The following is a 24,698-nucleotide window of genomic DNA, read 5'->3' on the forward strand; positions in this document are numbered from 1 at the left end:
AGGGAAATTTGACCTAGACGATTTTGACCTTGAAGGTGAGGTTGAATGGATTTTATGTGTTCACAATTATTATTGTTTAAGACGAGGGCTACAACTTTTCTTCTACGAGTAAACCCATATTCTTAGCGGTTTAGAAGATATGCGCCTGACAAAATGATCCCTTTTGACATCAAGGCCTCATGACTTTGGGGGCAAATAACCGCGAAAGTTGAAGTGATAGGGAAAAACGCCGAGACACTAGTCTTCTTATTTTTGCTCTCCTATCCCTCTGCGGTGTCAGAATATGGTTAATAATTTTCGTGTCGCAGAGTGTAAGCTACTAACAGCTTACCTCCCTGCAAATCTCCGGGGCCAGATAGTATTATACCAAAAATGCTACAAAATGCGTAGAGCATTATTATGCTTTGGCTAGTGCACTTCTACAGTATATGGTAAAAACCAAAAATGTTTTACAATCGATGAATCCGAGTCTCACCCATTCAGAATTCGCGAACTGTTAACATAGTCTATATATTATGACTGTAAAAATGGGTTGAAGTCAACAAGTTTTTGTATGTTCCCTTCCGGTTTCTGGCTTAACCATACATTTTGTAGACCTATGGCCAAAGAAAGAATAACAGAATATTCTATGGACAACATGATACTAGCCCAGCAAAATGTTTGTAGCCAAAGAAGTAGTTGAATCATGAGTGCAAATGATTTCGGACTACATCTTTTTACGTGAAAAGAGTCATGATTTTTATAAGGGCATGGTGCAATGAGGATACTGTCTAATTGGCCTCTTAAGCACACATTTTGCATTAGTTATTTTTAGTGAATAAATATACATTCCATCGAAAGTATTTTGAATTCATTTTTCGATTCATTTAAAAATTGATTCGCAAGCGGGGATATGTGAGAAATTAACATCTGTTAAGCGAGGATTTTTCACTGATTTGAGACCTCAGGGCCATTTGGAAAAATTATTTAAAAGAGTTGTGGTAACTTATGATTAATATTTATGGCCTGTTTCTCTGTTTCGAATTAAAATTCGTTCAAATTACTACCAAACTCATGTTTTTGTAGAACATTTTTGTTTGAAAAAACAGTAGTTTGATAATGGTTCGATCGTCTTAATGAAATTGAAATGTAATGAATATAAAACAATGAAATATCTCAAATAAATCATTATAAAAAGCGACTGAGTGCAAAATCAAATACTTTTATTCCAGAAAGTTAGCTTTTATTACTCAAAAATACCCAAAACATCTTAAAATGCTTCTTGCATAGAGTCATCTAAAATTGATTGCATTCTAGCTGTGCACCATTTCCTTGTAAAAATCATGACTTCTTTCACGTAAAAAGACATAGGCACTAGCTCGCATGATTCAACTACTTTTTTGGCTACAAACAAAGATGCAGTCTATTATTTCTTGCACCCATGATTATCTTCTTGGACACAAACATTTTGCTTAGTAATTAAAATGCCACAAAATAAATTGTTTCTTGTGTTCTTAAGAATTTTATTTGCAAAAAGTTATTATAAATGTAAACATTGCTAAAATGTGAAAATGTTATGAAATGGATTCAAATCGGACATTGTCAAAATGTGAAGAACGGAATGCATTTTTCATGACTCTGCGTGGACTGCTTCTAAAAAAGCTATTCAATCGCTACTTCACATAGAACAACTTCAAATAAATTTTGCTTGGCAGTATATGATTTTTCGATATATTCACTGTATCCACCTAAAATTTATGCTGACATTTTGAAGCCGGAATTTCGGGTTTAGTATCTCATGTGTGCTCCTTACAGCATCCTAGTAATTGGAGTCTAAAGGCCAAAAATTGATTCGTGAATTTTCTTAAAAAATCTATTTTTTGCGTTCAAAATTTACAAGTGTTATTCAATTTTCTTTAAACCCCGCGTGAATTTAATTTTTTTACACGACGGATTTAATGAGTCCTTCCGCGATCAAATCCACTAAAACCGCAGATATAGATACCTTGGAAATAGGAAATTAAGCAAAAAAATATTTTGACAAATCCGCGTATTAAACCGCGATGTGTTTTACAAATTTTTACATAAATTAAATCCTTTAACAAGTAAAAAAGTATCAGTCGGCTTTGCCGACAGAGATATACCCTCAGCCTGTGTAAATTGAAACACTTTTTTCCCAAAAAACTTATGATTTAGGGGGTTTCAAACTTTTGGGTGTATGAACCGACCAAAATGTTGATTAGGATTAAGGCTCAACAGTTTTGCGGAGGAGGTACTTAAAGGAATGGACCGACATAGACCATGGGGGTGCCATAGGAGATTTTACAAACTTCGGGCTGTTTTCTCAAGAAGTATGGACTTGCCCCTGAAAAAACTTTTACCATCGTAATTGAGGCAGCGAAAGTAAGTTGCTCCAACAAAAATCAAAGTGATTCGATAGCATGTCTTAAGTGAACTTATTCGAAATTTTGTGTGGGAGGTACCGGATGGAACCGTATTCGAACCTGATCTATCTATATCTGCTAGATATATTAGGATGTGTAAAGTATGGACCAAATTGGTTACTCCCATCAAGAGTTACTGTGCGCACAATTTTTCCCAACATATTTGAGCTTTTGTGGGGGAGGTACTTGAAGGAGTGGACCGATATGGCTTATCTTCGAACTTAAATTAAGTTTGCACAAAATATTAGGAAGGCCACATTTTGGACCGAATCGGCAGATCCGTTCGAGAGTTATCTTGCGCTCCAACCACTACACACGGTGTCATAGGGTTTTTTTTGTAACTTTTAGGCTATATTCTCAGGAAGTATGGACTTGTCCCCGATGAAACTTATCGCGTCGTATGGGGGGCAGTGAATACTAGTTGCTACAACAAAAATTAAAGCGATTCGAGAAATGGTCCTAAACTGAACTTTTCCGAAATTTTTTTGTGGGAGGTTCCCGAAGAAGTAGACCGATTGAGTCTATATTGGAACCTCATCTAAGTCTGGTAGAAATTTTCCGATGTGCAAAGTATGGACGAAATCGGTTACTTTCTTTAAGAGTTATCGTGCGCACAAATTTTCCGAACATTTCCGAACTTTTGTGGGGGAGGTACCGGAAGGAATGAACCGATATAAGTCATCTTCGAACTTAAACTAAGTTTGGACAAAATATTACGAAAGCCAAATTTTGGACCGAATCGGTTGATCCGTTCGAGAGTTATCGTGCGCACCAGCCAGCCAGACCGACAGACAGACGGACGGACATTGCTAAATCAACTCCAAATTGTCTGAAACACATTTCGTCCAAACATACTTGGGGTCTAAAACCATTATTTCGATGAGGCACATATTGACCGTATGAAAGTGTATGTATATACCCTCGTTAGCATAAATGCTTAGGGTATAATTATAAGGGCCCTGAGCAAATATAGCATACTAGCAAAATGCCCGTTACTTCGTAAGCGGAAAAGGAATAATAAACAAATAAAAAATATTTAATATGGAGAACACTGAAAATTTTGATGTACTCCCAGCAAAAATTCGGATCCAGTAGTCATTACGTAACCCATTACAAAGTAATGTAAACAAGCTACTTTTCCCATTACAAGTAATCTGAAAAGTAATGGGATACTTCATAAAAAAATTACAAGGCAAACCTACTTACTTTGCTCCTCACTATGTAATGAGGACGGTGGCACAGTGAGTGTGTGTCCGACTATAAATCCCAGGGTTGTGTGTTCAACGCTCACTGTCGGCACGCGAGTTTTTTTTTAATTAAAAAATAACAGTTCGTGTTGCACATGTGCACTGCACATTTAAGTTCTTAAGCAACCCTTAATGTTCGTGTGCGTGGCATAGTATGTAGTGTCATTGGCTAGAAATCAGAGGGTTCGTGTGTTCAACTCGCACAGCAAGCGAAATAAAATAAAATAAAAGTAAAGAAGTGTGATGAAATTAAAAAAAAATCTCTACATCAACTGTTCTAAAAATAGAATTTTTTTAAACTTACTTTTCAACTTCTAGTGGCCACAGAATAACTAGTTATTCTAGTGGTCATAAAATAACTACAAACTGAGTGCGACATGCCCTTGTAAAAATAATGGGGAAGAAAGGGGGTTTGCGAATAGTTACGGCTGCCAAAAATCCCTTACAAAACCCATGATTTTGGGAGGACTTTTTTTGCTGGGCTACTACCTATTTGAATTGATATTTAATTTCTTTCAAGTGCTGCTCGTACACGTTTTGTTCGAATTTCAAAAAAAAAAACCTCTATACTTCAACAGTGGCGTACATTTTAAATTCCAGTCCATGTTTTATTAGAACGGTATGGGTATTTTGAAAATTGTATCCACATTTCCAACCGAATTTTGGAATTTTAGATATCAAAATGTAGAAAAACATTATTCAGAAGATGCTACCCTATATAACACTTAATTTTTGAGACATTTTATTTTAAAATTACTTCCTTTTATCCAAAACTATATCCCAACCGCGATTTAGTATTTTTCGTATACATTAGTACGAATTTCCAAAACTTCCTCTCTATCTCCACTCTAAAAGTCAACTGCTGTACTAATACCGAATTTCACAATTTCAGTTCTACCCCTTTGCACAATAACAATTTGGGCCAATTTCAGTGCCATTTAGATGTAGTTTACACTATCTATCAATGTCATATGACACGAAATAAAAACATTCCATATCTACCCACGCAGGCAATGTGCAGACGTAATTTTATTACATTTTTGCTGGGGTGGACGCACAAAGTAAATGGCGTAAGGAAAATCCCCAATATTGCACATATATTGATGGAAAATTTCATGTCATATGACATTTACATATAGTGTAAAATACCCTTAGTAATTTTCGTACACTTATTGTACTTACATATATCCACAACCACACCCATATCTCAACCCTACACACCAACAGCGGCTATAATACCAAATATCCGAATTTCACCTCTATTCGTAATACCATTAATACTTTTCGTATAAAAGTACGAATTTCAATAAAAATTGCGAATTTCAGGATTCCACCTCTATCCGTCCACCCAAATCTAAATTGTACCAAATTTAGTACCATTTATTACTTTTCGTACCCATAAGTACGAATTTCCAAAACTTCCTCAATCCCACACTCCAAAGGTAACCTTAACTCGAAATTTCAGGATTCCAACTCTATTCGTTCACCCAAATATAAATTGTACCCAATTTAGTAATTTCCGTACCCATAAGTACGAATTTCCAAAACTACCTCAATGCTACACTCCATAAGTAACCTTAATTATAAATTTAAGGTTTCAGCTCTATCTGTTCACCCAAATCCAAAATGTACCAAACTTAGTACCATTTAGTACTTTCCGTACCCATAAGTATGAATTTCCGAAACTACATTCTACACTCCATAAGTAATCTTAATTCCAAATTTCAGGATTCCTGCTCTATCCGTCCACCTAAATTTAAATTGTACCATATAAGTACCATTTAGTACTTTCCGTACCCATAAGTACGAATTTCCAAGACTAAGTCAATCCTACAGTCCAACAGTAATCTTAATTCAAAATGTCAGGATTCCAGCTCTATTCGTTCCCAAAAATCCAAATTGTACCAAATTTAGTACTTATCGTACCCATAAGTACGAATTTCCAAAACTTCCTCAATCCTACACTCCAACAGTAACCTTAACTCGAAATTTCAGGATTCCAGCAGTATCCGTTCACCCAAATATAAATTGTACAACATTTAGTACCATTTACTACTTTCCGTACCCCTAAGTACGAATTTCCAAAACCACCTCAATCCTGCACTCATAAATAATCTTAATTATAAGTTTCAGGATTTCAGCTCTATCTGTTCACCCAAATCCAAAATGTACCAAACTTAGTACCATTTAGTACTTTCCGTACCCATAAGAACGAATTTCCGAACCTACCTCAATCCTACACTACATCAGTAATCTTAATTCCAAATTTCAGGATTTCAACTCTATCCGTTCACCCAAATATAAATTGTACCAAATTTAGTACATTTAGTACTTTCCGTACCCATAAGTATGAATTTCCAATACTATCTCAATTCTACACTCCAAATTTAATTAAATTCCAAATTTCAGGATTCCAGCTCTATCCGTTCACCCAAATCCAATTTGTACCAAATTTAGTACCGTTTAGTACTTTTTGTACCCATAAGTAAGAATTTCCAAAACTACCTCAATCCTTCACTTCATCAGTAATCTTAATTCCAAATTTCAGGTTTCCATGTCTATCTAAATCCAAATTGTACCAAATTTGGTACCATTTAGTACTTTTCGTACATATAAGTATGAATTTCCAAAAGTACACCCATATCTCAATCGTACGCTTCAACGGTAATCTAAATTCCAAGTTTCAGGTTTTCAGCTCTATCCGTTCACCCAAATCCAAATTGTACCAAATTTAGTACCATTTAGTACTACTCGTACACATTAGTACGAACTTCCAAAATCATTTCCTTATATCAACACCACTTCCCAACCTTGATTCCCATACCAAATATGAATATTGTAGCTATATCCGCTCAAAATATAAAATTGGTACCAAATTTAGTAACTTTTCGTACACTTATAGGTCGAATTTTCAAAAGCCCTTTGGTACATCTTTCTAACTCTCCATCAGTTACCCTCATTCCAAATTTCAGAATTCTAGCTCTTCCCGTTTGTCTAATACAAGGGGTACCATATTTAGTACCTTTTAGTACTTTTCGTACCCTTCTAGGTCGAATTTCCAAAAACCCAGCCTTATCTCACCCCTACACATCGACAGCAATCCACAGTCAAAATTTCAGCTTTCTAGCTTCAGCGGTTTCGTCTGGGCGATGATATGTCAGTCACTCACTCAGTCCCTCACTCACTCACTCACTCACTCACTCACTCACTCACTAAGCTCTTTTATATATATAGATTAAGTTTGAAGGCTTTTCAATTAAAATTGACCGAGTTATAGCAAAATCAGTCAAAGATACATGTGGGGCTACATCCAAATCTGTACCGATCTGAACCAACATTTGAATTTATCATTCATATGCCCTATGTCTGCACAAATTCGCCAACCTAGGTGGTCTCCTTCTATGTCAAAATGAATCTACTACGCAGTCATTAAATAAAAGAAAAGGTATAGTTTTTCATTAATATCAAATTGCCCATTCATTAAAATACTGATATATCTCAGAAGGTTGCAGGGGTGACCAAAAAGTTTTTAGACATTTCGCTTCAGAAGAGATGTCTACTTATCGGAAAGCAAGAGTCAAGGTGGCAATAGGTGGCAATCAAAAGATCTGCTCTAGGAAATATTAAGAATTTATGTTTTTTTTATCAAATTTAAAATTTTTATTCTTGATAACGGTACTTTGCCCATGTCCAGTTAATGTCAACTTATGCTACTAAAGTTTTATATTTATAGCCCAGCCCTCAAATCCCAATCCAAAACTTTTAATATTATAAACAAACATTTCGGAAATGGTAATTTTAAATGTCGTCTAATTTTCATATGATTACACTGCGCAACACTGAAAATGCAAACAAATTCTAGTGAGCATTTTCTGATAGTCCGTTTTTAGATCGGGTTTGGATTTTATGGCCTCATCTATACCGGTCTAAAACGATCCTTTTTTCCATTGATCCGGACTTTATCTCAGAAACTTATAAGAATTTTGATTGCGGTCTTCAGCAATATTGTAGTTCTAAAGTAGTAGGTCTTAAGTGTCAATAAGACGAACTAGGAAAAACCGCACCTTCCGCATCATAATTGAAAAAATATAGGAAAGTTTACATAATTTCTGCAATTATTGTCAATAACAGCCAAACTATTGAAAGTTGAACTAAGCAACTTTGAAGAGTTGTGTACTTCATTCCAGCGAATAATTTTCAGAAAAATACCATTAAGAAAAATATAACCGTTTTGGAGATACCATGCAAAATATATAAAAATTACGGTATTTTTAGATATACGTAAAATTTGAGGTAATAAATGAGGTTATTCGTGTTCATAATTTTTTCAAATATTTTCTTCTTGTTCTTATCTACAAGTTTGCTGCGGATGTCATGGAAAGATTCGTATTGGGTTCAAAGATATAGCCCCGATTTGCTTTAAAAAGTCAATCATTAGCCATGTGTAGATAGGGCCATAAAATCTGAACCCTGTCTAACAAAACCCAAATATGGTTTTTGTCTATTGGGTATGTACTTTCATAAAAACCGCATTAGAAGTTGTTTGCACAAAACTATCTTGAAAATGTTACACAGTGTTATCAAATTATATAAATTGGGAAATATTTTTCACACATAAGGAGCTATAACTTCATTATGAATGCACATATCGCCAAGATTCTTTCAGATTCGACGTATCTGATGTGTTAACTGTAAGAAAAAAAAAGTTAAAAAAAAGGTTAAAAAGTTAACATCACATTTTTTGATTTTAGTCCACTGCGGCTTCTACCATTGAAATCAAATATTTTCACATCTAAGCTAGGGCGTCTGACCAGTGTATGTTTTAATTGGATCCCACGTCATTATGGTGTCGTTGGTAACGAAAAAGCAGACAAACTAGCTAGAGAGGATCTGCCTCTAACGAACTCCCAAAGGCGTCAGTCGCAACACCAATAGTAGTAGCTAAAGGGGATATCTTCAAATACTATCTATCACAGGCAGAGGCCAGATGGGACAAGACTGAAACCTGTAAGATATCAAAATCAACATGGCCACATTACAACATCAAACGTACAAAGTTCCCGATTAGTCAAAATAGACGGAACCTTGCAAGACTAATGGCGGCGCTAACGGGTCACTGGGCTATTTGTAACCAGAGCACCTACATATTCCACATAACGACCAAAGTCGCAGCAGCGGAAACGAAGAAGAGTAGGAAACGGTTCAACACCTTCTCTGTTCCTGCCATGCACATATGTAACGAAGATTAAAAATCATATTTCGGTTGCCTCAGCCAGATCTTCTGAGGTTTCTCACTTTATGATGCAGCCAACATATTGAAACAATCGCCACCCGAGTTCTCAAACCGGTACATTTAACATATTAATTGAGGCTATGAAGGTTATAGCCACCAAGTAAACCAACATCAATATGTAGTTTTTCGGATGAAAATAGTTCTTTTGTACCAAGTTTGAATGTTTTGTGTAAAAATTACGGAAAATTTATTTTTAGTGATCTACAATTGGGATAACTCCTTAAATGTAACTGACCAAACTTCAGATGAAATAAGTACATACCAAAATATTTCTTAGTTAAAACTCAATAATTCTTATCTCTTTTCACCAAAGCCAAACACACATTATATATTAATTGCCTAAATTTATAATCATAAATTCATTGTTGATTTATTGTTGCTAATATTTAAATTAAAATGCCCGGTAAAATTTATGAAAATTATTGTAAATCCATTTAAAATAAAACAATTTAAAATATAACCACGCCAAACAAAACATTTTCCTCTTTCCACATATTCGTAAACCAAAAAAAATCCAATGTTATATAATACAACAAGCACATTTGGTTATTATCTCCATATCTTTCCTTCACATCATCTGTTCAATGCTGGCAAACATTGAATTACGGAAAACCCGAAATTGCGACAATTAATTTCTTTCAAATATTCCCCAAAGTCAAATTTAAACTAATTTCAACGCATTTAAATTATTCACCACAAAATCTACATGGTTGTGATGTATTTGTGGTGAATGGAATGGTGGGAGGTTAGGGAAATAGCGCTCGTGCGGAAGATAGAATGGTTTAAATAAATCAAAATGACTATGGAAATTTATCGTGTGGGTTAGGAAATGTAACAGAATATAAGTTTATTAATTAATTAGCAACATCCTTGAGGAATTTATGCCGAGTCATTAATGTGTGCTGCCAAACACACAAAAGCAAACATAAAGCGGAAATAAACGCAAACTTGCATAAACCATTATCCTGTTTTTTCGATATGCAAAAATGAATGATTTCAACAGTGCCTAAAATCATTATCGTGTGTGTTCAGGCGAGAAATAGCAGAAAGAGGTTGTATTTGTAAAGGACAAATCTGTTAAAAAAACGGTTTGTTTGAGAACACTATCACAATATGAAATATGTATGTTCATTAGGGTTATGACTTTTTGACCTTTTTACTCAAAAATGATTTCCTGTGACAAAAATGAATAAACTTTTGCCTATTAATGGTTAAAATACCGTTCAATCTATTAAAGTATTAAAAAAGTCACGCACAAACACATTGAATTTTTTTTGAATACTATAAAATGAAGGAACAAAATCTCTAAAAATTATTTCCTGTTGCATGAATGAATTTATTATCAATAATGAATGAATAATAATAATAAAACTGTAATTCCATTTAAATACTGAAAATAATCACACACAAACTACTTTTAATTTATATGATATACTAGCTGAACCCGGCGCGCTTTGCTGCCCCGACTACGATAAAATATAATGGAATGCCATAATTATATTAACGTTTTTAATATTTTAACTAATAAATATAGGAGATATGAAGGAGTTATATACCTATTCAGGGTTGTTATGGAGCTACTATGGTATCTTTTTAAGTTTCAGGAGGTATCACTCCTTCGAAAGCCTTTCCGCCTATAAGTATTCCTAATGATTTAGATATATCATAATAAAACATAAATCTTAAGAATTCTCTCAAAGATATGATACTTAACAGCCTTGGTCAATTCCTTCCCAACTATAAGTACTTCTGTAAATAATGACTGCTAAGTCTTCAAAATTTCATTGAAATTGAACATACGTAACAAAAACATTAAATCGACCGAAAATATGTATGGGTAGCTATATTCCTATATGAACCGCTCTCGATATAATTTGTCATATTTATTTTTAGACCAAATCCCGTCTTACATTCACATTTTGTGCATAAAATACGGAAAATCAGCCGAAAATTTATATGGGAGCTATATTCTAATCTGAACCGATTTCGGTATAATTTGTCCCATTTATTTCTAGAACGAATTGCGTCACGCTTTCCAAATTTCAGTGAAATTGGACATATGTAGTGTGTCCAAATCTGAACCGGTTTCGATAGAATTTGGCACATTTATATTTAGAACAAATTCCGTCAGACATCCCAAATTTCAGCGATATTGGACACATATAGCGTGTTTAGAGCATCAAATACAGAAAATCGGCCTAAAATATAGATAGGAGCAATATCCAAATCTGAACCGATTTCGATATGATTTTACACATTTATGTCTAGACCAAATCCCGTTACGCATTCCAAATTTCACAGAAATTGGACATAAATAGCGAGTTTGGTTCATAAAATACAGGAAATCGGTCGAAAATATATACAGGAGCTATATCCAAATCTGAACCGATTTCGATATAATTTGGCACATTTATTTCTAGACCAAGTTCTGTAACACATTCCAAATTTCAGCGAAATTGAACATATATAGCGTGCTTGGTGCATAAACTACAGAAAATCGGCCGAAAATATATATAGGAGCTATATCCAAATCTGAACCGTTTTCGATATAATTCGGCACATTTATGCCTAGACCAAATTCCGTTACACATTCCAAATTTCAGCGAAATTGGACGTATATAGCGTGTTTGGTGCATCAAATGCGGAAAATCGGCCGATAATATATATGGGAGCTATATCCAAATCTGAACCGATATCTATATAATTTAGTACGTTTATTTCTAGAACAAATTCCGTCAGACCCTCCAAATTTCAGCGAAATTGAAAAATAAGGAAATCGGCCGAAAATATATGTGTATGGGAGCTATATCCAAATTTGAATCAATCTCAATATAATCTGGCACATTTATTTCTAGAACAAACTCCGTGAGAAATTCAAAATTTCAGCGTAATTGGACATATATAGCGTGTTTGGTGCATAAAATAAGGAAGTCGGCCGAAAATATATGTCCAAATCTGAACCGATTTTGATATAAATTGGCACGTTTATTTCCAGACCAAGTTCCGTCATACATTCCAAATTTCATCGAAATTGTACATAAATAGCATGTTTGGTACATAAAATAAGGAAATCGGCCGAAAATATATGTATGTGGGAGCTATATCCAAATCTGAACCGATTTGCATAATTTTTGTAAATTTATTTCACACATACAAAATTTGGAGATTGTGTCTGTAATACTTCTAAAGATATTTGTATCTAAATTTTTTGGAGGTACCTCCGGTTTTGATGCTATATCTCCAGATCAACGCGAAATTTCAAAAAATTATATAGCCTATTTTCATTCCAGGCCATGTAGCAATGTACCCTAAACATTTCAGTAAGATCTGTTCAGCGGTTTTCGAGTCTATAAGGCACAAACAAACAAACAAACAGACAAACAAATTTCAATTTTATATATATAGATAGATGAAATAAAATTATATAAGATGTAATATGATATACATGTTATAATATGAAGCTAAAACTAGTGAGAAATTTGTAATTTTGGTTATATCGTGTGGTTCCAAGTTTATTTTCAGTTCTATATCTGCTTATAGGGACTTCAAAAGTTTGTCAAAAATCCTCATATGGAAATATTTTCAAACGACTTTGTGCGTAGCCTTTTTTATCGCATAACTTTACAATTAAGATTCTATCTAATCTTAGGTTAAAAATCTTCAATATATGGCAAAAGAAAACGAGGTTATGAAAAAGTCATTACCCTAATTTACATTCGTGTATGTATGGGAATTTTAGCAAACGATACTTATTTTCTCAACTGCTTGGCGTATATACAATTTTTTAAGAGTTTTAGTTTTCCCGCGTAATGTAGGATTTACAATTTTTTATGTAATGATCCGTCTACTATGCATTTAACATTTCTAAAAAAATAATTTAAAAAAATTAAGTTACAGTGTTTTATTTATAAGTGCACTAATAACAAGAAGACTTTTATTATCCTCAATAAGTATATTTAATTTAATTTATTTAATTTTATTTATGCCTGCACAACAAGACAGTGTCTTATAAATTAAAGTACAGGTTTATAAGTACAATTATCTCTCCAAATTAATAAAAACAAGTGAGCCAAGGCTATAGTCGGGTCGGGGCCGACTATGTGATACCCTACACCACTACCCCTGTTCATAAGCTTTTGACTAATAAAATTCAAAATATTAAAATTGGGATAGCTTAGCGCCTTTGCTCTGAATGTCTTCATTAACACAGGTCAATTTTTTTGAAACGCATTTAAATGCATCGACAGTACAACCCAAATAAAAAATGGAAAAGTGGGATGTATGCCAACCATCAATAGGCTTCTTTCTCTGTTAGACCCCCATCAACCCCCAAAATTTCGTGAGGATCCGATCAAAATTTCGTAGTGTGATTGCACAAAAATGGAAAAAGGGATGCATTACCGACTATTGCGATATCTCTGTTGTTTGACCACCTATGACAACCTAATTCACATCGTTGTAAAGGTGATATTTTATACTTTCCTTGCCAGGTTTTGCTTTCGATATACCTCCTACAGAAGGGAGATATTAACTTTGAAATAAAACGTTGCTCTTTTTTTCAAATATTTTTTTTTGTCATATTCTGACCCCTGAATAATATCCGACCATTATCAAAAATCAAAAGGTTTTTTCCTCTGTGGGACTAGAGTTGGGCAATCTCGTTCAATTGAAAGATCCGGATCACTATTTCGTTCAATGGACACCGGTAATTTCTGTGACAAAACTGCGTATACTTAATATCACACCTTGGTTTTTATGATGTCACTCATTCGTCTTTTTACGAGGACAGTGATCCGGATCGTTCAATTGAACGAGATTGCCCAACTCTATTGCCCAACTCTATTAACCCTCAAAATTTCGTGACGATCCGATCAAAATTGAGACCTGTAGCGTGATTTCCAAAAAAGTGGAAAACTGGGATGTATTGCCGACTATTGTGATATCTCCGTTATGTGGCCACCTACGCCAACCTACTTTGCATCACTGTAAAGATGGGATTTTCTACTTTCATAGTCAGACTTTGTTTTTGGAAGATCCCCAACCGAAGCTGTGATATTCGTCATTATTATTAAAATCGCAAAAATAAAAAGTTGGGTTCTATTAGCGGCTATTACGATATATTCGTTGTTTGATCACCTACGAGTACCTCCTTTACATCATTAGAAAGGCGATATTTTCTACTTTCATTGCCAGGTCCTGCTTTTGGTATACCCCATATTGAAGCTGAGATATTCGCTTAGGAAAAAACGTTGTCTTTTTCTCCAAATAAGTTTTTTGCCCATTACGACCCCTAAATATTATCCGACCATCACTAAAATCAATAGGCTTCTTCATCTGTGTGACCCCCATTAACCCTCAAAATTTCGTAACGATCCGATCAAAATTGAGACCTGTAGCGTGATTTCCAAAAAAGTGGAAAAATGGGATGTATTACCGACTATTGCGATATCTCCGTTATTTGGTCACCTACGCTGACCTAGTTTACATCATTGTAAAAATGGGGTCTTCTATTTTCATAGCCAGGTTTTGCTTTTGGAAAGTCCCCAACCAAAACTGTGATATTCGTCATTATAATATAAATCGCAAAAATGAAAATTTGGGTTTTATTTGCCACTATTGTGATATCTTCTATCATTAGAAAGATAATATTTGCTACTTTTATTGTCAGGTTTTGCTTTTGGTATACCCCGTATAGAAGCTGAGATATTCGCTTTGGAAAAAAACGTTGTCTTTTTATCCACATAAGTTTTTTGCCCATTCCGACCCCTAAATATTATCCGACCATCACCAAAATCAATAGGCTTCTTCCCCTCCGGGACCCCCATCAACATCCAAAATTTCGTGACGATCCGATCAAAATTGCGACCTGTAGCGTGATTACAAGGTTTAGATGGACAGACGGACGGACTGACGGACGGACACACATAGCCAGATCGACTCAGCTAGTATGGGTCTACGACCATTATTTCGATGCGTTACAAACTTTTTGGCCAAAACCAACTTATAATACCCTCCCCACATAGTGGTGTAGGGTATAAATATGTAAACAAATAAACATTTTAAATGATTGAGTCGACTGGACAAAATAATATAATTTTATGATGTGGATGAATAAAGTTTTTGAGCCTATTTTTAAAAATATATGTGTTGCTGATACTCTGCAAATTATGTGGTATTGTGTTCCAAAAACGTACTGAGCTAACAAAAAACTGCCATTTGGAAACCAGACTACGTCGCTTAAAGGTGTAATCTTTTTTTCCTCTATTGGATCGGGCAAATTTAATTCTTTGAAAAAAATACTTAGGTATCTGTTTGGTGATTATCTTGTAAAGGAGTTGCAATGACCTTATGTTAATGAGGTAGTTAAAACTGAACCCATAAAAAGAATTTGTATAAAGGGAGACATTTTGCGTTCTACTTAATCCATATAACGGGTGATCCAACAAGATGAGCTTTTTTCAACAGCCATTTTTTGAAAGACCACGAGTGAGTCGTGTCACATTTTCATGTTATTATACCTTACACCACTATGTGGGTATTATAAGCTTGTTTTGGGAAAAATTCCCAATCCTCATATCTCGACGAGATAAACCGATTGTGAGATGTGTGTCCGTCCGTCCGTCTGTCCATTATAAATTGTAATCAAACTTTAGGCCGCAATTATGAACCGATCGTCACGAAATTTTGCATGGAGGTCGGGTTCAGACCAGAAGAGACCCTTATTTTTGTTGGTGATGATCGTGAAATATTTAGGGGTTGAAATAAATAAAGGAATCTTGATGTGCTAGTAGCTAATTGCAGGGGTAGTGTTGTAGGGTATCGGCCCCGTCCGGCTATAGGATTTGCATACTTGTTTTTGTTTAGTACCGTTTGACATTTTATCATGGAAAAGCTTACGCATTTACAACGTTTACAAATCGTTCAACTTTATTACAAAAATTCGCGTTATGTGGGTTGTATGTTTCGATCCTAATTTTGTTCAGTGATGAGGCACATTTCTGGCTTTATAGGTATGTAAAGAAGCAAAATTGCCGCAATTGGTAAGAGGTTAAATAGCTGCCAATTTATCCAGAAAAATAACGGTTTGTGGGTTGGTGGAATCGTCGGACCCTATTTCTTCAAAATGATGTCGGTTTGAACTTCATCGTCAATGGCGACCGATTTTACACCGTGATAACCGACTATTTGATGTCTGAAATTGAAGCTCATAATCTAGGCGACATTTGGTTTCAACAAAACGGTGCCACTTCCCACACATCGCATCAATCACTCGATTTATTGAAAAAACACTTCGGTGAGCACGTTTTGGAACAGTCCTTTGGCCACCAAGATCGTCTCATATCAATCCGTTAGACTTATTCCTGTGAGAATATGTAAAAAAATTGAATGCGGATAAAGTCGCTTCGATTCCGGTCTTGGGGGAAAACATCAGACGTGCCATTCGTCTGTTACCAGTCGAAAAGCTTCAACGAGTCATTGAAAATTGGACTCAACGGATGGACCGTCCGAGACGTATGTAGCCTCGGCCAATATGTGTTAGACATAATCTGCAAAAAATAAATGTCACCGAATGTTCCTTCAAATGATAATAAACATTTCCCATTCAACATGATTTTTATTTAACTTGCTTTGGTCCGTTTAGTTCAAGTCTGGTAACTCATTTTTAACACAGTTGCAGTTGACCAATCGAACTGAAACTTTGCACACTTTTCAGATTTATATGACAATACATGGATTTTAATTATAAATGGTGGCAAAATTAAACAGCAAGCGTTTTGATTTGAGAGATTCCATCATGAGAAAGAATATATTTATTGAGGCTAAGCGACAAATTATTTCCTAGTTTTAAGTGCATTTCTAAATAAAACACTGAAACTTAATTTTTTAAATTATATTTTATTCTGTACTAGCTGAACCCGGTGCGCTTTGCTGCCCCGACTACGATAAAATATAATGGAATTGCCATAATTATTTTAAAGTTTTTAATATTTTAACGAATAAATATAGGAGATATGAAGGCGTTATATACCTATTCAGTGTTGTTATGGAGCTACTATGGTATTTTTGTATGTTTCAGGAGGTAACACTCCTCCGAAAGCCTTTCCGCCTATAAGTATTCCTAATATATATCATAATAAAACATAAATCTTAAGAAGTCTCTCAAAGACATGATACTTAATAGCTGTAGCCTTGGTCAATTCCTTCCCGACTATAAGTACTTCTGTAAATAATGCTGATTTTACTGACTGCTAAGTCTTCAAAATTTCATTGAAATTGAACATACGTAACAAAAACATGAAATCGACCGAAAATATATATGGGTAGCTATGTTCCTATATGAACCGCTCTCGATATAATTCGTCAAATTTATTTTTAGACCAAATCCCGTCTCGCATTCCAAATTTCATTGAAATTGAACATACATAGCGTGTTTTGTGCATAAAATACAGAAAATCAGCCAAAAATATATATGGGAGCTATATTAAAATCTGAACCGATTTCGATATAATTTGTCCCATTTATTTCTAGAACGAATTGCGTCACGCTTTCCAAATTTCAGTGAAATTGGACATATGTAGTGTCCAAATCTGAACCGGTCTCGATATAATGTGGCACATTTATTTTTGGAACAAATTCCGTCAGACATCCCAAATTTCAGCGACATTGGACACATATAGCGTGTTTAGAGCATCAAATACAGACAATCGACCGAAAATATATACAGGAGCTATATCCAAATCTGAACCGATTTCGATATAATTTGGCACATTTATTTTTAGACCAAGTGTTGTAACACATTCCAAATTTCAGCGAAATTGGACATATATAGCGTGCTTGGTGCATAAAATACAGGAAATCGGCCGAAAATATATATGGGAGCTATATTCAAATCTGAACCGATCTCTATATAACTTAGCACATTTATTTCTAGAACAAATTCCGTCAGACCCTCCAAATTTCAGCGAAATTGAACATATATAGCGTGTTTGGTGCATCAAATGTGGAAAATCGGCCGAAAATATATATATTGGAGCTATATCCAAACCTGAACCGTTTTCGATATAATTCGGCACATTAATGCCTAGACCAAATTCCGTTACACATTCCAAATTTCAGCGAAATTGGACATATATAGCGTGTTTGGAGCATCAAATGCCGAAAATCGGCCGAAAATATATATGGGAGCTATATGCAAATCTGAACCGCTTTCGATAAAATTTGGCACTTTTATTTCTAAACCATGTTTTGTAACACATTCCAAATTTCAGCGAAATTGGACATATATAGCGTGTTTGGTGGCTAAAATAAAGAAATCGGCCGAAAATATATGTACATGGGAGCTATATCCAAATCTGAAACAATCACGATATAATTTGACACATTTATTTCTAGAACAAATTCCGTCAGACATTCAAAATTTCAGCGAAATTGGACATATATAGCATGCTTGGTGCATAAAATAAGGAAATCGGCCGAAAATATATGTATGTGGGAACTATATCCAAATCTGAACCGATTTGAATATAATTTGGTAAATTTATTTTTTCATCAAATTTCGTCATAAATACAAAATTTGGAGATTGTATTTGCAATAGTTCTAAAGTTATTTGCATACAAAATCTAAATTTTTTGGAGGTACCTCCGGTTTTGATGCTATATCTCCAGATCAACGCGAAATTTCAAAAAATGATATAGCCTATTTTCATTCCAGGCCATGTAGCAATGTACCCTAAAAATTTCAGTAAGATCTGTTCAGCGGTTTTCGAGTCTATAAGGCACAAACAAACAAACGTACAAACAAATTTCAATTTTATATATAAAAATTAAAATTTTTTTTAAGCTGCATGAAAGATTTTTGTAACATAGATTGGGAAAAAAATCCCATTCTTAAATCTGTTCGAGATACTAATTTTGGTTGTTGCGCGTAAAAGTTATGGCGGTTTCAATTCTGATAAAAAGAAAAAAATCTTTAAAAGACTCCAATCATTATATTGAGAAACTCTCTTAATTAGGGGCTCCCTACGTAATATATGATTACTGAGGCCCCATAACATTAGTGAAAAAGTTTTAAGTTTTCGCGGAAATTGAGAAAGAGTTAAAAAAATTTGTTGGCTTGCCAATTGTTTTAATAAAATTTAAGCTGTTTATGCATCGGAAAAATATTTTAAAAATATGTACGTAATCTAAACATCGCGAAGATTCAAATGAAACCAAAAATATACAAATCTGTTTAGCGGTTTGCATATTATAGCAAAAACAAAAAAAAATATATTGAGAGAATTTATAAAATTTTTGTAAGAGAAAATATTTTTTCAAATTTATTTTGTGAGTTAGTTGAAGAAAATGTAGTAAAATTAGGTCGGAGTTATTCTCCTATTTCAGTTAAATTTCACGCAACAAATCACATTTTTTATTCTAATCACTTCTCGAGTACACGCTAACATCTAGCGGAAGATATGGGCAACGTTATAATAAATTTTGGTTTCCTCTGAATGGGGTATAATATTCAAATAAAACTGTATCGGGTAATGTTCACTTTGAAATGCGTGTAAATCGCGAAATCCTTAAAATCACTTGATGCGCATGCGGTTTATCAATACGGCGAATTCTTCTCTTTTAATCTGTACACATTTGCCAGGATTTAATTTGGCGGTTAAGATGTAGCATCGCCTACAGCGTAGTGTGCAAAAAACTGTATAATGCTTATAATTTGCACAAAGTGCATACACTTTTTATGCGCATCCGATTTCACTATCAATCGTGAAAAAATACATCGATCTAAACATATTTCAATAAAATCCATCAAGAACCGTGGATGTAGCATCACACAGTATTTTTTGGATAAATCGGATACAGCTCCCATGTCACTAAAGTTTTCAAACCGCTGTTTTCGCACAAACGCGAGTGATGATTCACTTTCTTCATTGAAATGGAAACGATCCACATAAAACGCAAATTAGTCAGCGATATTTTGAAAAACATTTTTCGCAAATTTTTCAATTTTTGCAGTTGCTGTTTTCGCCGTTCTTGTAGATGGATTTTTACGATCTGTGATTCATATGATCCGGATCGTCGAAAAACTAAAATATCGCGGGGTACCAGCACACTCAAAACGATATTGTAAATACTGTACCCAAAAAATAGGTTTTTTAGAAAAAATATCGCACTAAATTTTGGCCTTTGGCAGTAGATTACTCTGCTGCTGTGTGGGCTACATATTGAGTATTATTATGCAAAATCAGATTATGCAAAATCGCGAGTTCTTTAATCCTATAATTGGTTTTTCGAAATATCCCAATGCGCGTCCCAGTTACATAAAAAATACAAAAATCACCTGAAATCCGGCTTCAAAATGTCAGCATCCATAAAAGGTGGATGCAGTGGAAATTTTGGAAAGTGATACATTAGAAGTGAAATCTTCATTTTGTATTCTCCTACTTTTACTTTGGACAGATGTCCGTCATTTGAATGGTTTAATCAGAAATCGAATAGCAATGTAAAAAACCTGTTTAGCTTCAACGTGTTTTTACCTATGTTTTTTCATTTACGCGGTCGTAACTACCACGTAAATTAATTTTTGTTGCTAAATTTTTGAGCTTTGTACAAAAACATCTAAATTAATCCAGCAATAGTCATAGTTACTGGTAAACTACAATAGTTCGCGTATTATAATAGTGCAAACCTTGGCTTCATGGAAACTAAAAAATTTTGACTTTTCCTCATATATAGATTTATACCCTACACCACAATGTGGAAAGGGTTTTATAAGTTTGTTTTTCGAAAAATGCAGGTAACTCCGCGAAATATTCGTCGTAGACCCGGCATGTGGTATACCAAAATTCATATCTCGACTAGGGATACGTAAAATCGATTTCGGTTAATCGATTATTAGGTGCAAAATTTCTAAAAGTCGTAGTCGACTATTGACTGTGCGAAGACTGGTTAATCGATTATTCTTAATCGACTTTCGAAAGACGGTGTCAACTATTATTCGTAGTCGACTATTAATCGTGGACGACTATTAGTCGTAGTTGACTATTGCGTGTGCTAAAACCGCGTAATGGACGGTACTTTTTTAACATATATAAGTTAACAATAAAAGACTTCTTCGTCTTTTGGTGAGCTTAAATAAACTGTTTCTTTATTGAAATCCAAAAACTTATTCTACTTAAACTACTTAAGTTATAAAAGACAAAAAGTGCTGACACCATGATCACGCCACCAGACGTAACACGACTCCATCAATGTAGCCTAGCAAGAACACAACACAGCCAAGCAAGCAACAATGTTGTTTGTTAGTTCGGCAGGGATGTGCTAACTACCCCCTCACTTAAGTGGAGGCCGTCCTCGGTCTTCTTTATAGCCATTGATACGGCAGATTTAAATCTTTGTTGTTCTCTTATCTTTGTCCTACGTTTGACGAGGCACAATATGAAATGGAGTATTCCGATACTCATAAAAACAACACCGCCAACTAAAATTGGTCGCATTCTTGCATCTTTTTCAAGGTCGCCAATATATTGTAAGTTTTGCAAGTTCATCTGATGGATAGATGACAAACTTAAAATTTCACTGTGGTTGTTTATAATAATTGAGGGGAATGATGGTGTTCCTGGTTTCCGCATATCAATGTTGTTTCTATTTACGAATAGTGTACCATTGACAGTCACATTTTTTTCAAAGGTTATGAGGAATGTGCCGTTTATGTTTCTTACATTTTCGGTTGCTTCTTTCACTTCTGCAATAGCGTCATTGACAATGATAATTCCATCGTCGATTTCTGCCACTTTATCAAGATTATTGCTTTGCGTATTACAATGTGCTGATTCACCCGATATGAGTTGTTGAGCGCAGGTTTCGCTTGGCATAAGTTGACAATAGGTTGAAGATATTGTTTGCTTGCAATTTGTTGCTGAATACGTCTTGCCTTCGCAGTCTACTACAGTGTTGGTGTCAGCGAATTGGATAATTTTATTATCGTGAGGTACTGGGAATAAAGAAATTTTCTGACATGTTCTTATTGGAATAGGATATTTAATGATAAAATACAAACAATATTCATTTGATATTACTTTTACTTTAGACAAAGACATTAGTTCTGATATGGTGAAATCTGTGTGTTGCTCATTGCTCTGATTTTTTATAAATATTTTTAAATCGTCCTGGTCCAAAACTGTTGGATTTACAATATTTATTTTAGCTAAAGTTACGGATAAAATTATATTTTGTAGTTCCATAACTATCATCCGATTTCTGGCCATTAAAATTTCAAATAGATTTACGGTATCAATTTGTTCCTTTCTACGAGTCCTTAGAATCGTGTTTACAGCGTTTGTTAATTTCTCGATTTCAATTTGTATTTTTGTATTTATTTCTATCTGTCTATTGTTGGAGTCTACAAGTTGTTTTTCGATTAATTTTGCTTCTTCCCAATCATCTGCATCTGGTGTACCCGCAATGACCTTAAGTGCTTTGCCTATCAAATTAATGCTTCTTGCATGCCGATGATGTATGGTGAGGGTTGTTAAAAGAGTATCAATATGCAATAAATCGGATTCTAATATCTTTTTTACATGAGTCTGAGGAAATATGCTAATTGCATTTTTAGTTTCACGTTGTATCTCAAAGTACGTTGTTAAGTTAGTTGTATGCCTTAGATACCCATAGTCATTCCAAACGATGGCTTTCCCATCCAAAATTGGGACATAATCGGAGTGTGAATAGTCAATAATCTTTGCACGAGTCAACGTTAGTATGAAAAGAAATTGTAGTAACAGCCTAGGTAAAAAACAAAAGCAGAAAAAAACATTTTATCAATATAAACTAAAATTTATCTGAGGTTGTCCTTATGGACCACCCTCCCCTTTATTAGGACAGTTGTCCCCAAATCTGCTTCGACAGTAGCTTCTTCATAAAGTGGTGTCATTTTATTTCCAAGTCTACGATTATTCCTAACAAAGACTTTATCCCCCACATTGTAAACTTTGTCATGACGACTTTTATTAAAGTAATGTAACTGCCTGTTTTGCGCGTTAGAGATTCGACCTTTAATCTTTTGTTTTACCTCAGAGGGTGCAGAATGTATCGTATCAATAGGTCTTTCATTCGTGACAGAATGAATTGTTCGGTTGTATTCTATAGTTGATTGTAAGATGAGTTCGACGGTATCCTCGATCTTCCTTTCTATTTTCAAGCATCTTGCGATTTCGGCAAGAGTGCTATGAAATCTCTCTACCTGCCCATTTGAGGTGCTGTGTAGAGGAGGTGAATTGACAATATCTACATTAAACCTGTTTTTCAGAATTGATCTGATAGTCTCAGAGTTAAAGGACCTCTCATTATCACAGTAGACAACTTTGGTATTTGGAAAAATATTCATTAATTGGAGAATTGGTTCTTTTACGTCTAGAATCGTTCTGGACGCTATTGGCTGTACCACAGCGAATTTTGAGAATTTATCCACACAAGTTAAGAAATGGTTTTTATCAGTTGAATAAATATCAATATGTAGAATTTCACCGGAATAAGAAGGAACCTTTGTTTCTCCTATAACGTGTTTTTCTGGATGCCGATTGTATTTTGCTTTTGAACATGTCTTGCAGTTGGCAACAACCTCATTCGCTATTTTCACCATTTTGGGGAAATAGTAGTCTGAAAGGATTTGCTTAACATTCTCTTGGGCTGCCCGATGAGCTCTATTGTGTTCACTTACGACAATTTCTCTCTGGTCGCATTGGTTGAAAATGTCAGAGACAAATTTACTACAAAATCGGAACTTCGTTGAAGGGAACATTCTAATCAAATCGTGTTGAATGTGGGCCAACACAGGTAGGCCGCAATGAATAGCACTGACAACTTCAGTGTTGACTGCATCAACAATTTTGGCCAATATTTCGTTTCTATCTCTATATTGTACAATATGTCTCGTTTTGTTTCCGAAAAGTATAAAATTTCGAGTGGTGGGAAATTCCGACTCTTCCAGAATGATTTGGTTGCGAAAACAATTGACCGGTTTGTCTGAGCTTTCCATAGTGTAAGTGAATGACTCTTCACTATGGACTGTTGCCATGTCTGACGAATTATCGTTCTCCAACGCATGGACAAGTTGCCTTGATAGCGCATCTGCAACTTGATTTTCTTTTCCTGACTTATAATACAAGTTTGCATTATGTTCATCGATGAAAGCTTTCCAGCGCTTAATTTTTGCATTCGGATTACGATCCGAAACTGCATATGTCAAAGGTTGATGGTCAGTGAAGATGTTAAGAGTCTTCACACCATAGAGGTAATGTCTTAATGTTTTAAGAGCCCAGACTATTCCTAAAAGCTCCCTTTCGTTTGTTGCGAAATGCAACTCTTTATCCGACAATGCTCTAGAAATCATAGTGATTGGTCTTCCCTCTTGGGATAGGACAGCACCTAAACCATGTGCTGATGCATCAGTGGTAAGGTCGAACGGTTTTTTATAGTCAGGGTACATCAACATGACGTCCTCCGAAGATAGAATATTTTTCAGTTTGTGAAATGCATCCAGTTGGAAGGCGTTAAGATTGACTACAACCTTTTTGGATTTGGTTGCAGGAATTTTACCGTTTTCTCCTTTTAAAATATCAGTTAAAGGTTTTGCAATTTTGGCAAAGTCCTTGATAAAACATCTGTAATAATTTGCTAACCCAAGAAACGATCTTAGTGCGAACAACGTCGTTGGTTCTGGGAAATTTTGTATTGCACTTA

The sequence above is a fragment of the Musca autumnalis genome, unplaced genomic scaffold (genome assembly GCF_047663935.1).
Source record: "Musca autumnalis isolate F117 unplaced genomic scaffold, ASM4766393v1 scaffold_1, whole genome shotgun sequence".
NCBI lineage: Eukaryota > Metazoa > Arthropoda > Insecta > Diptera > Muscidae > Musca > Musca autumnalis.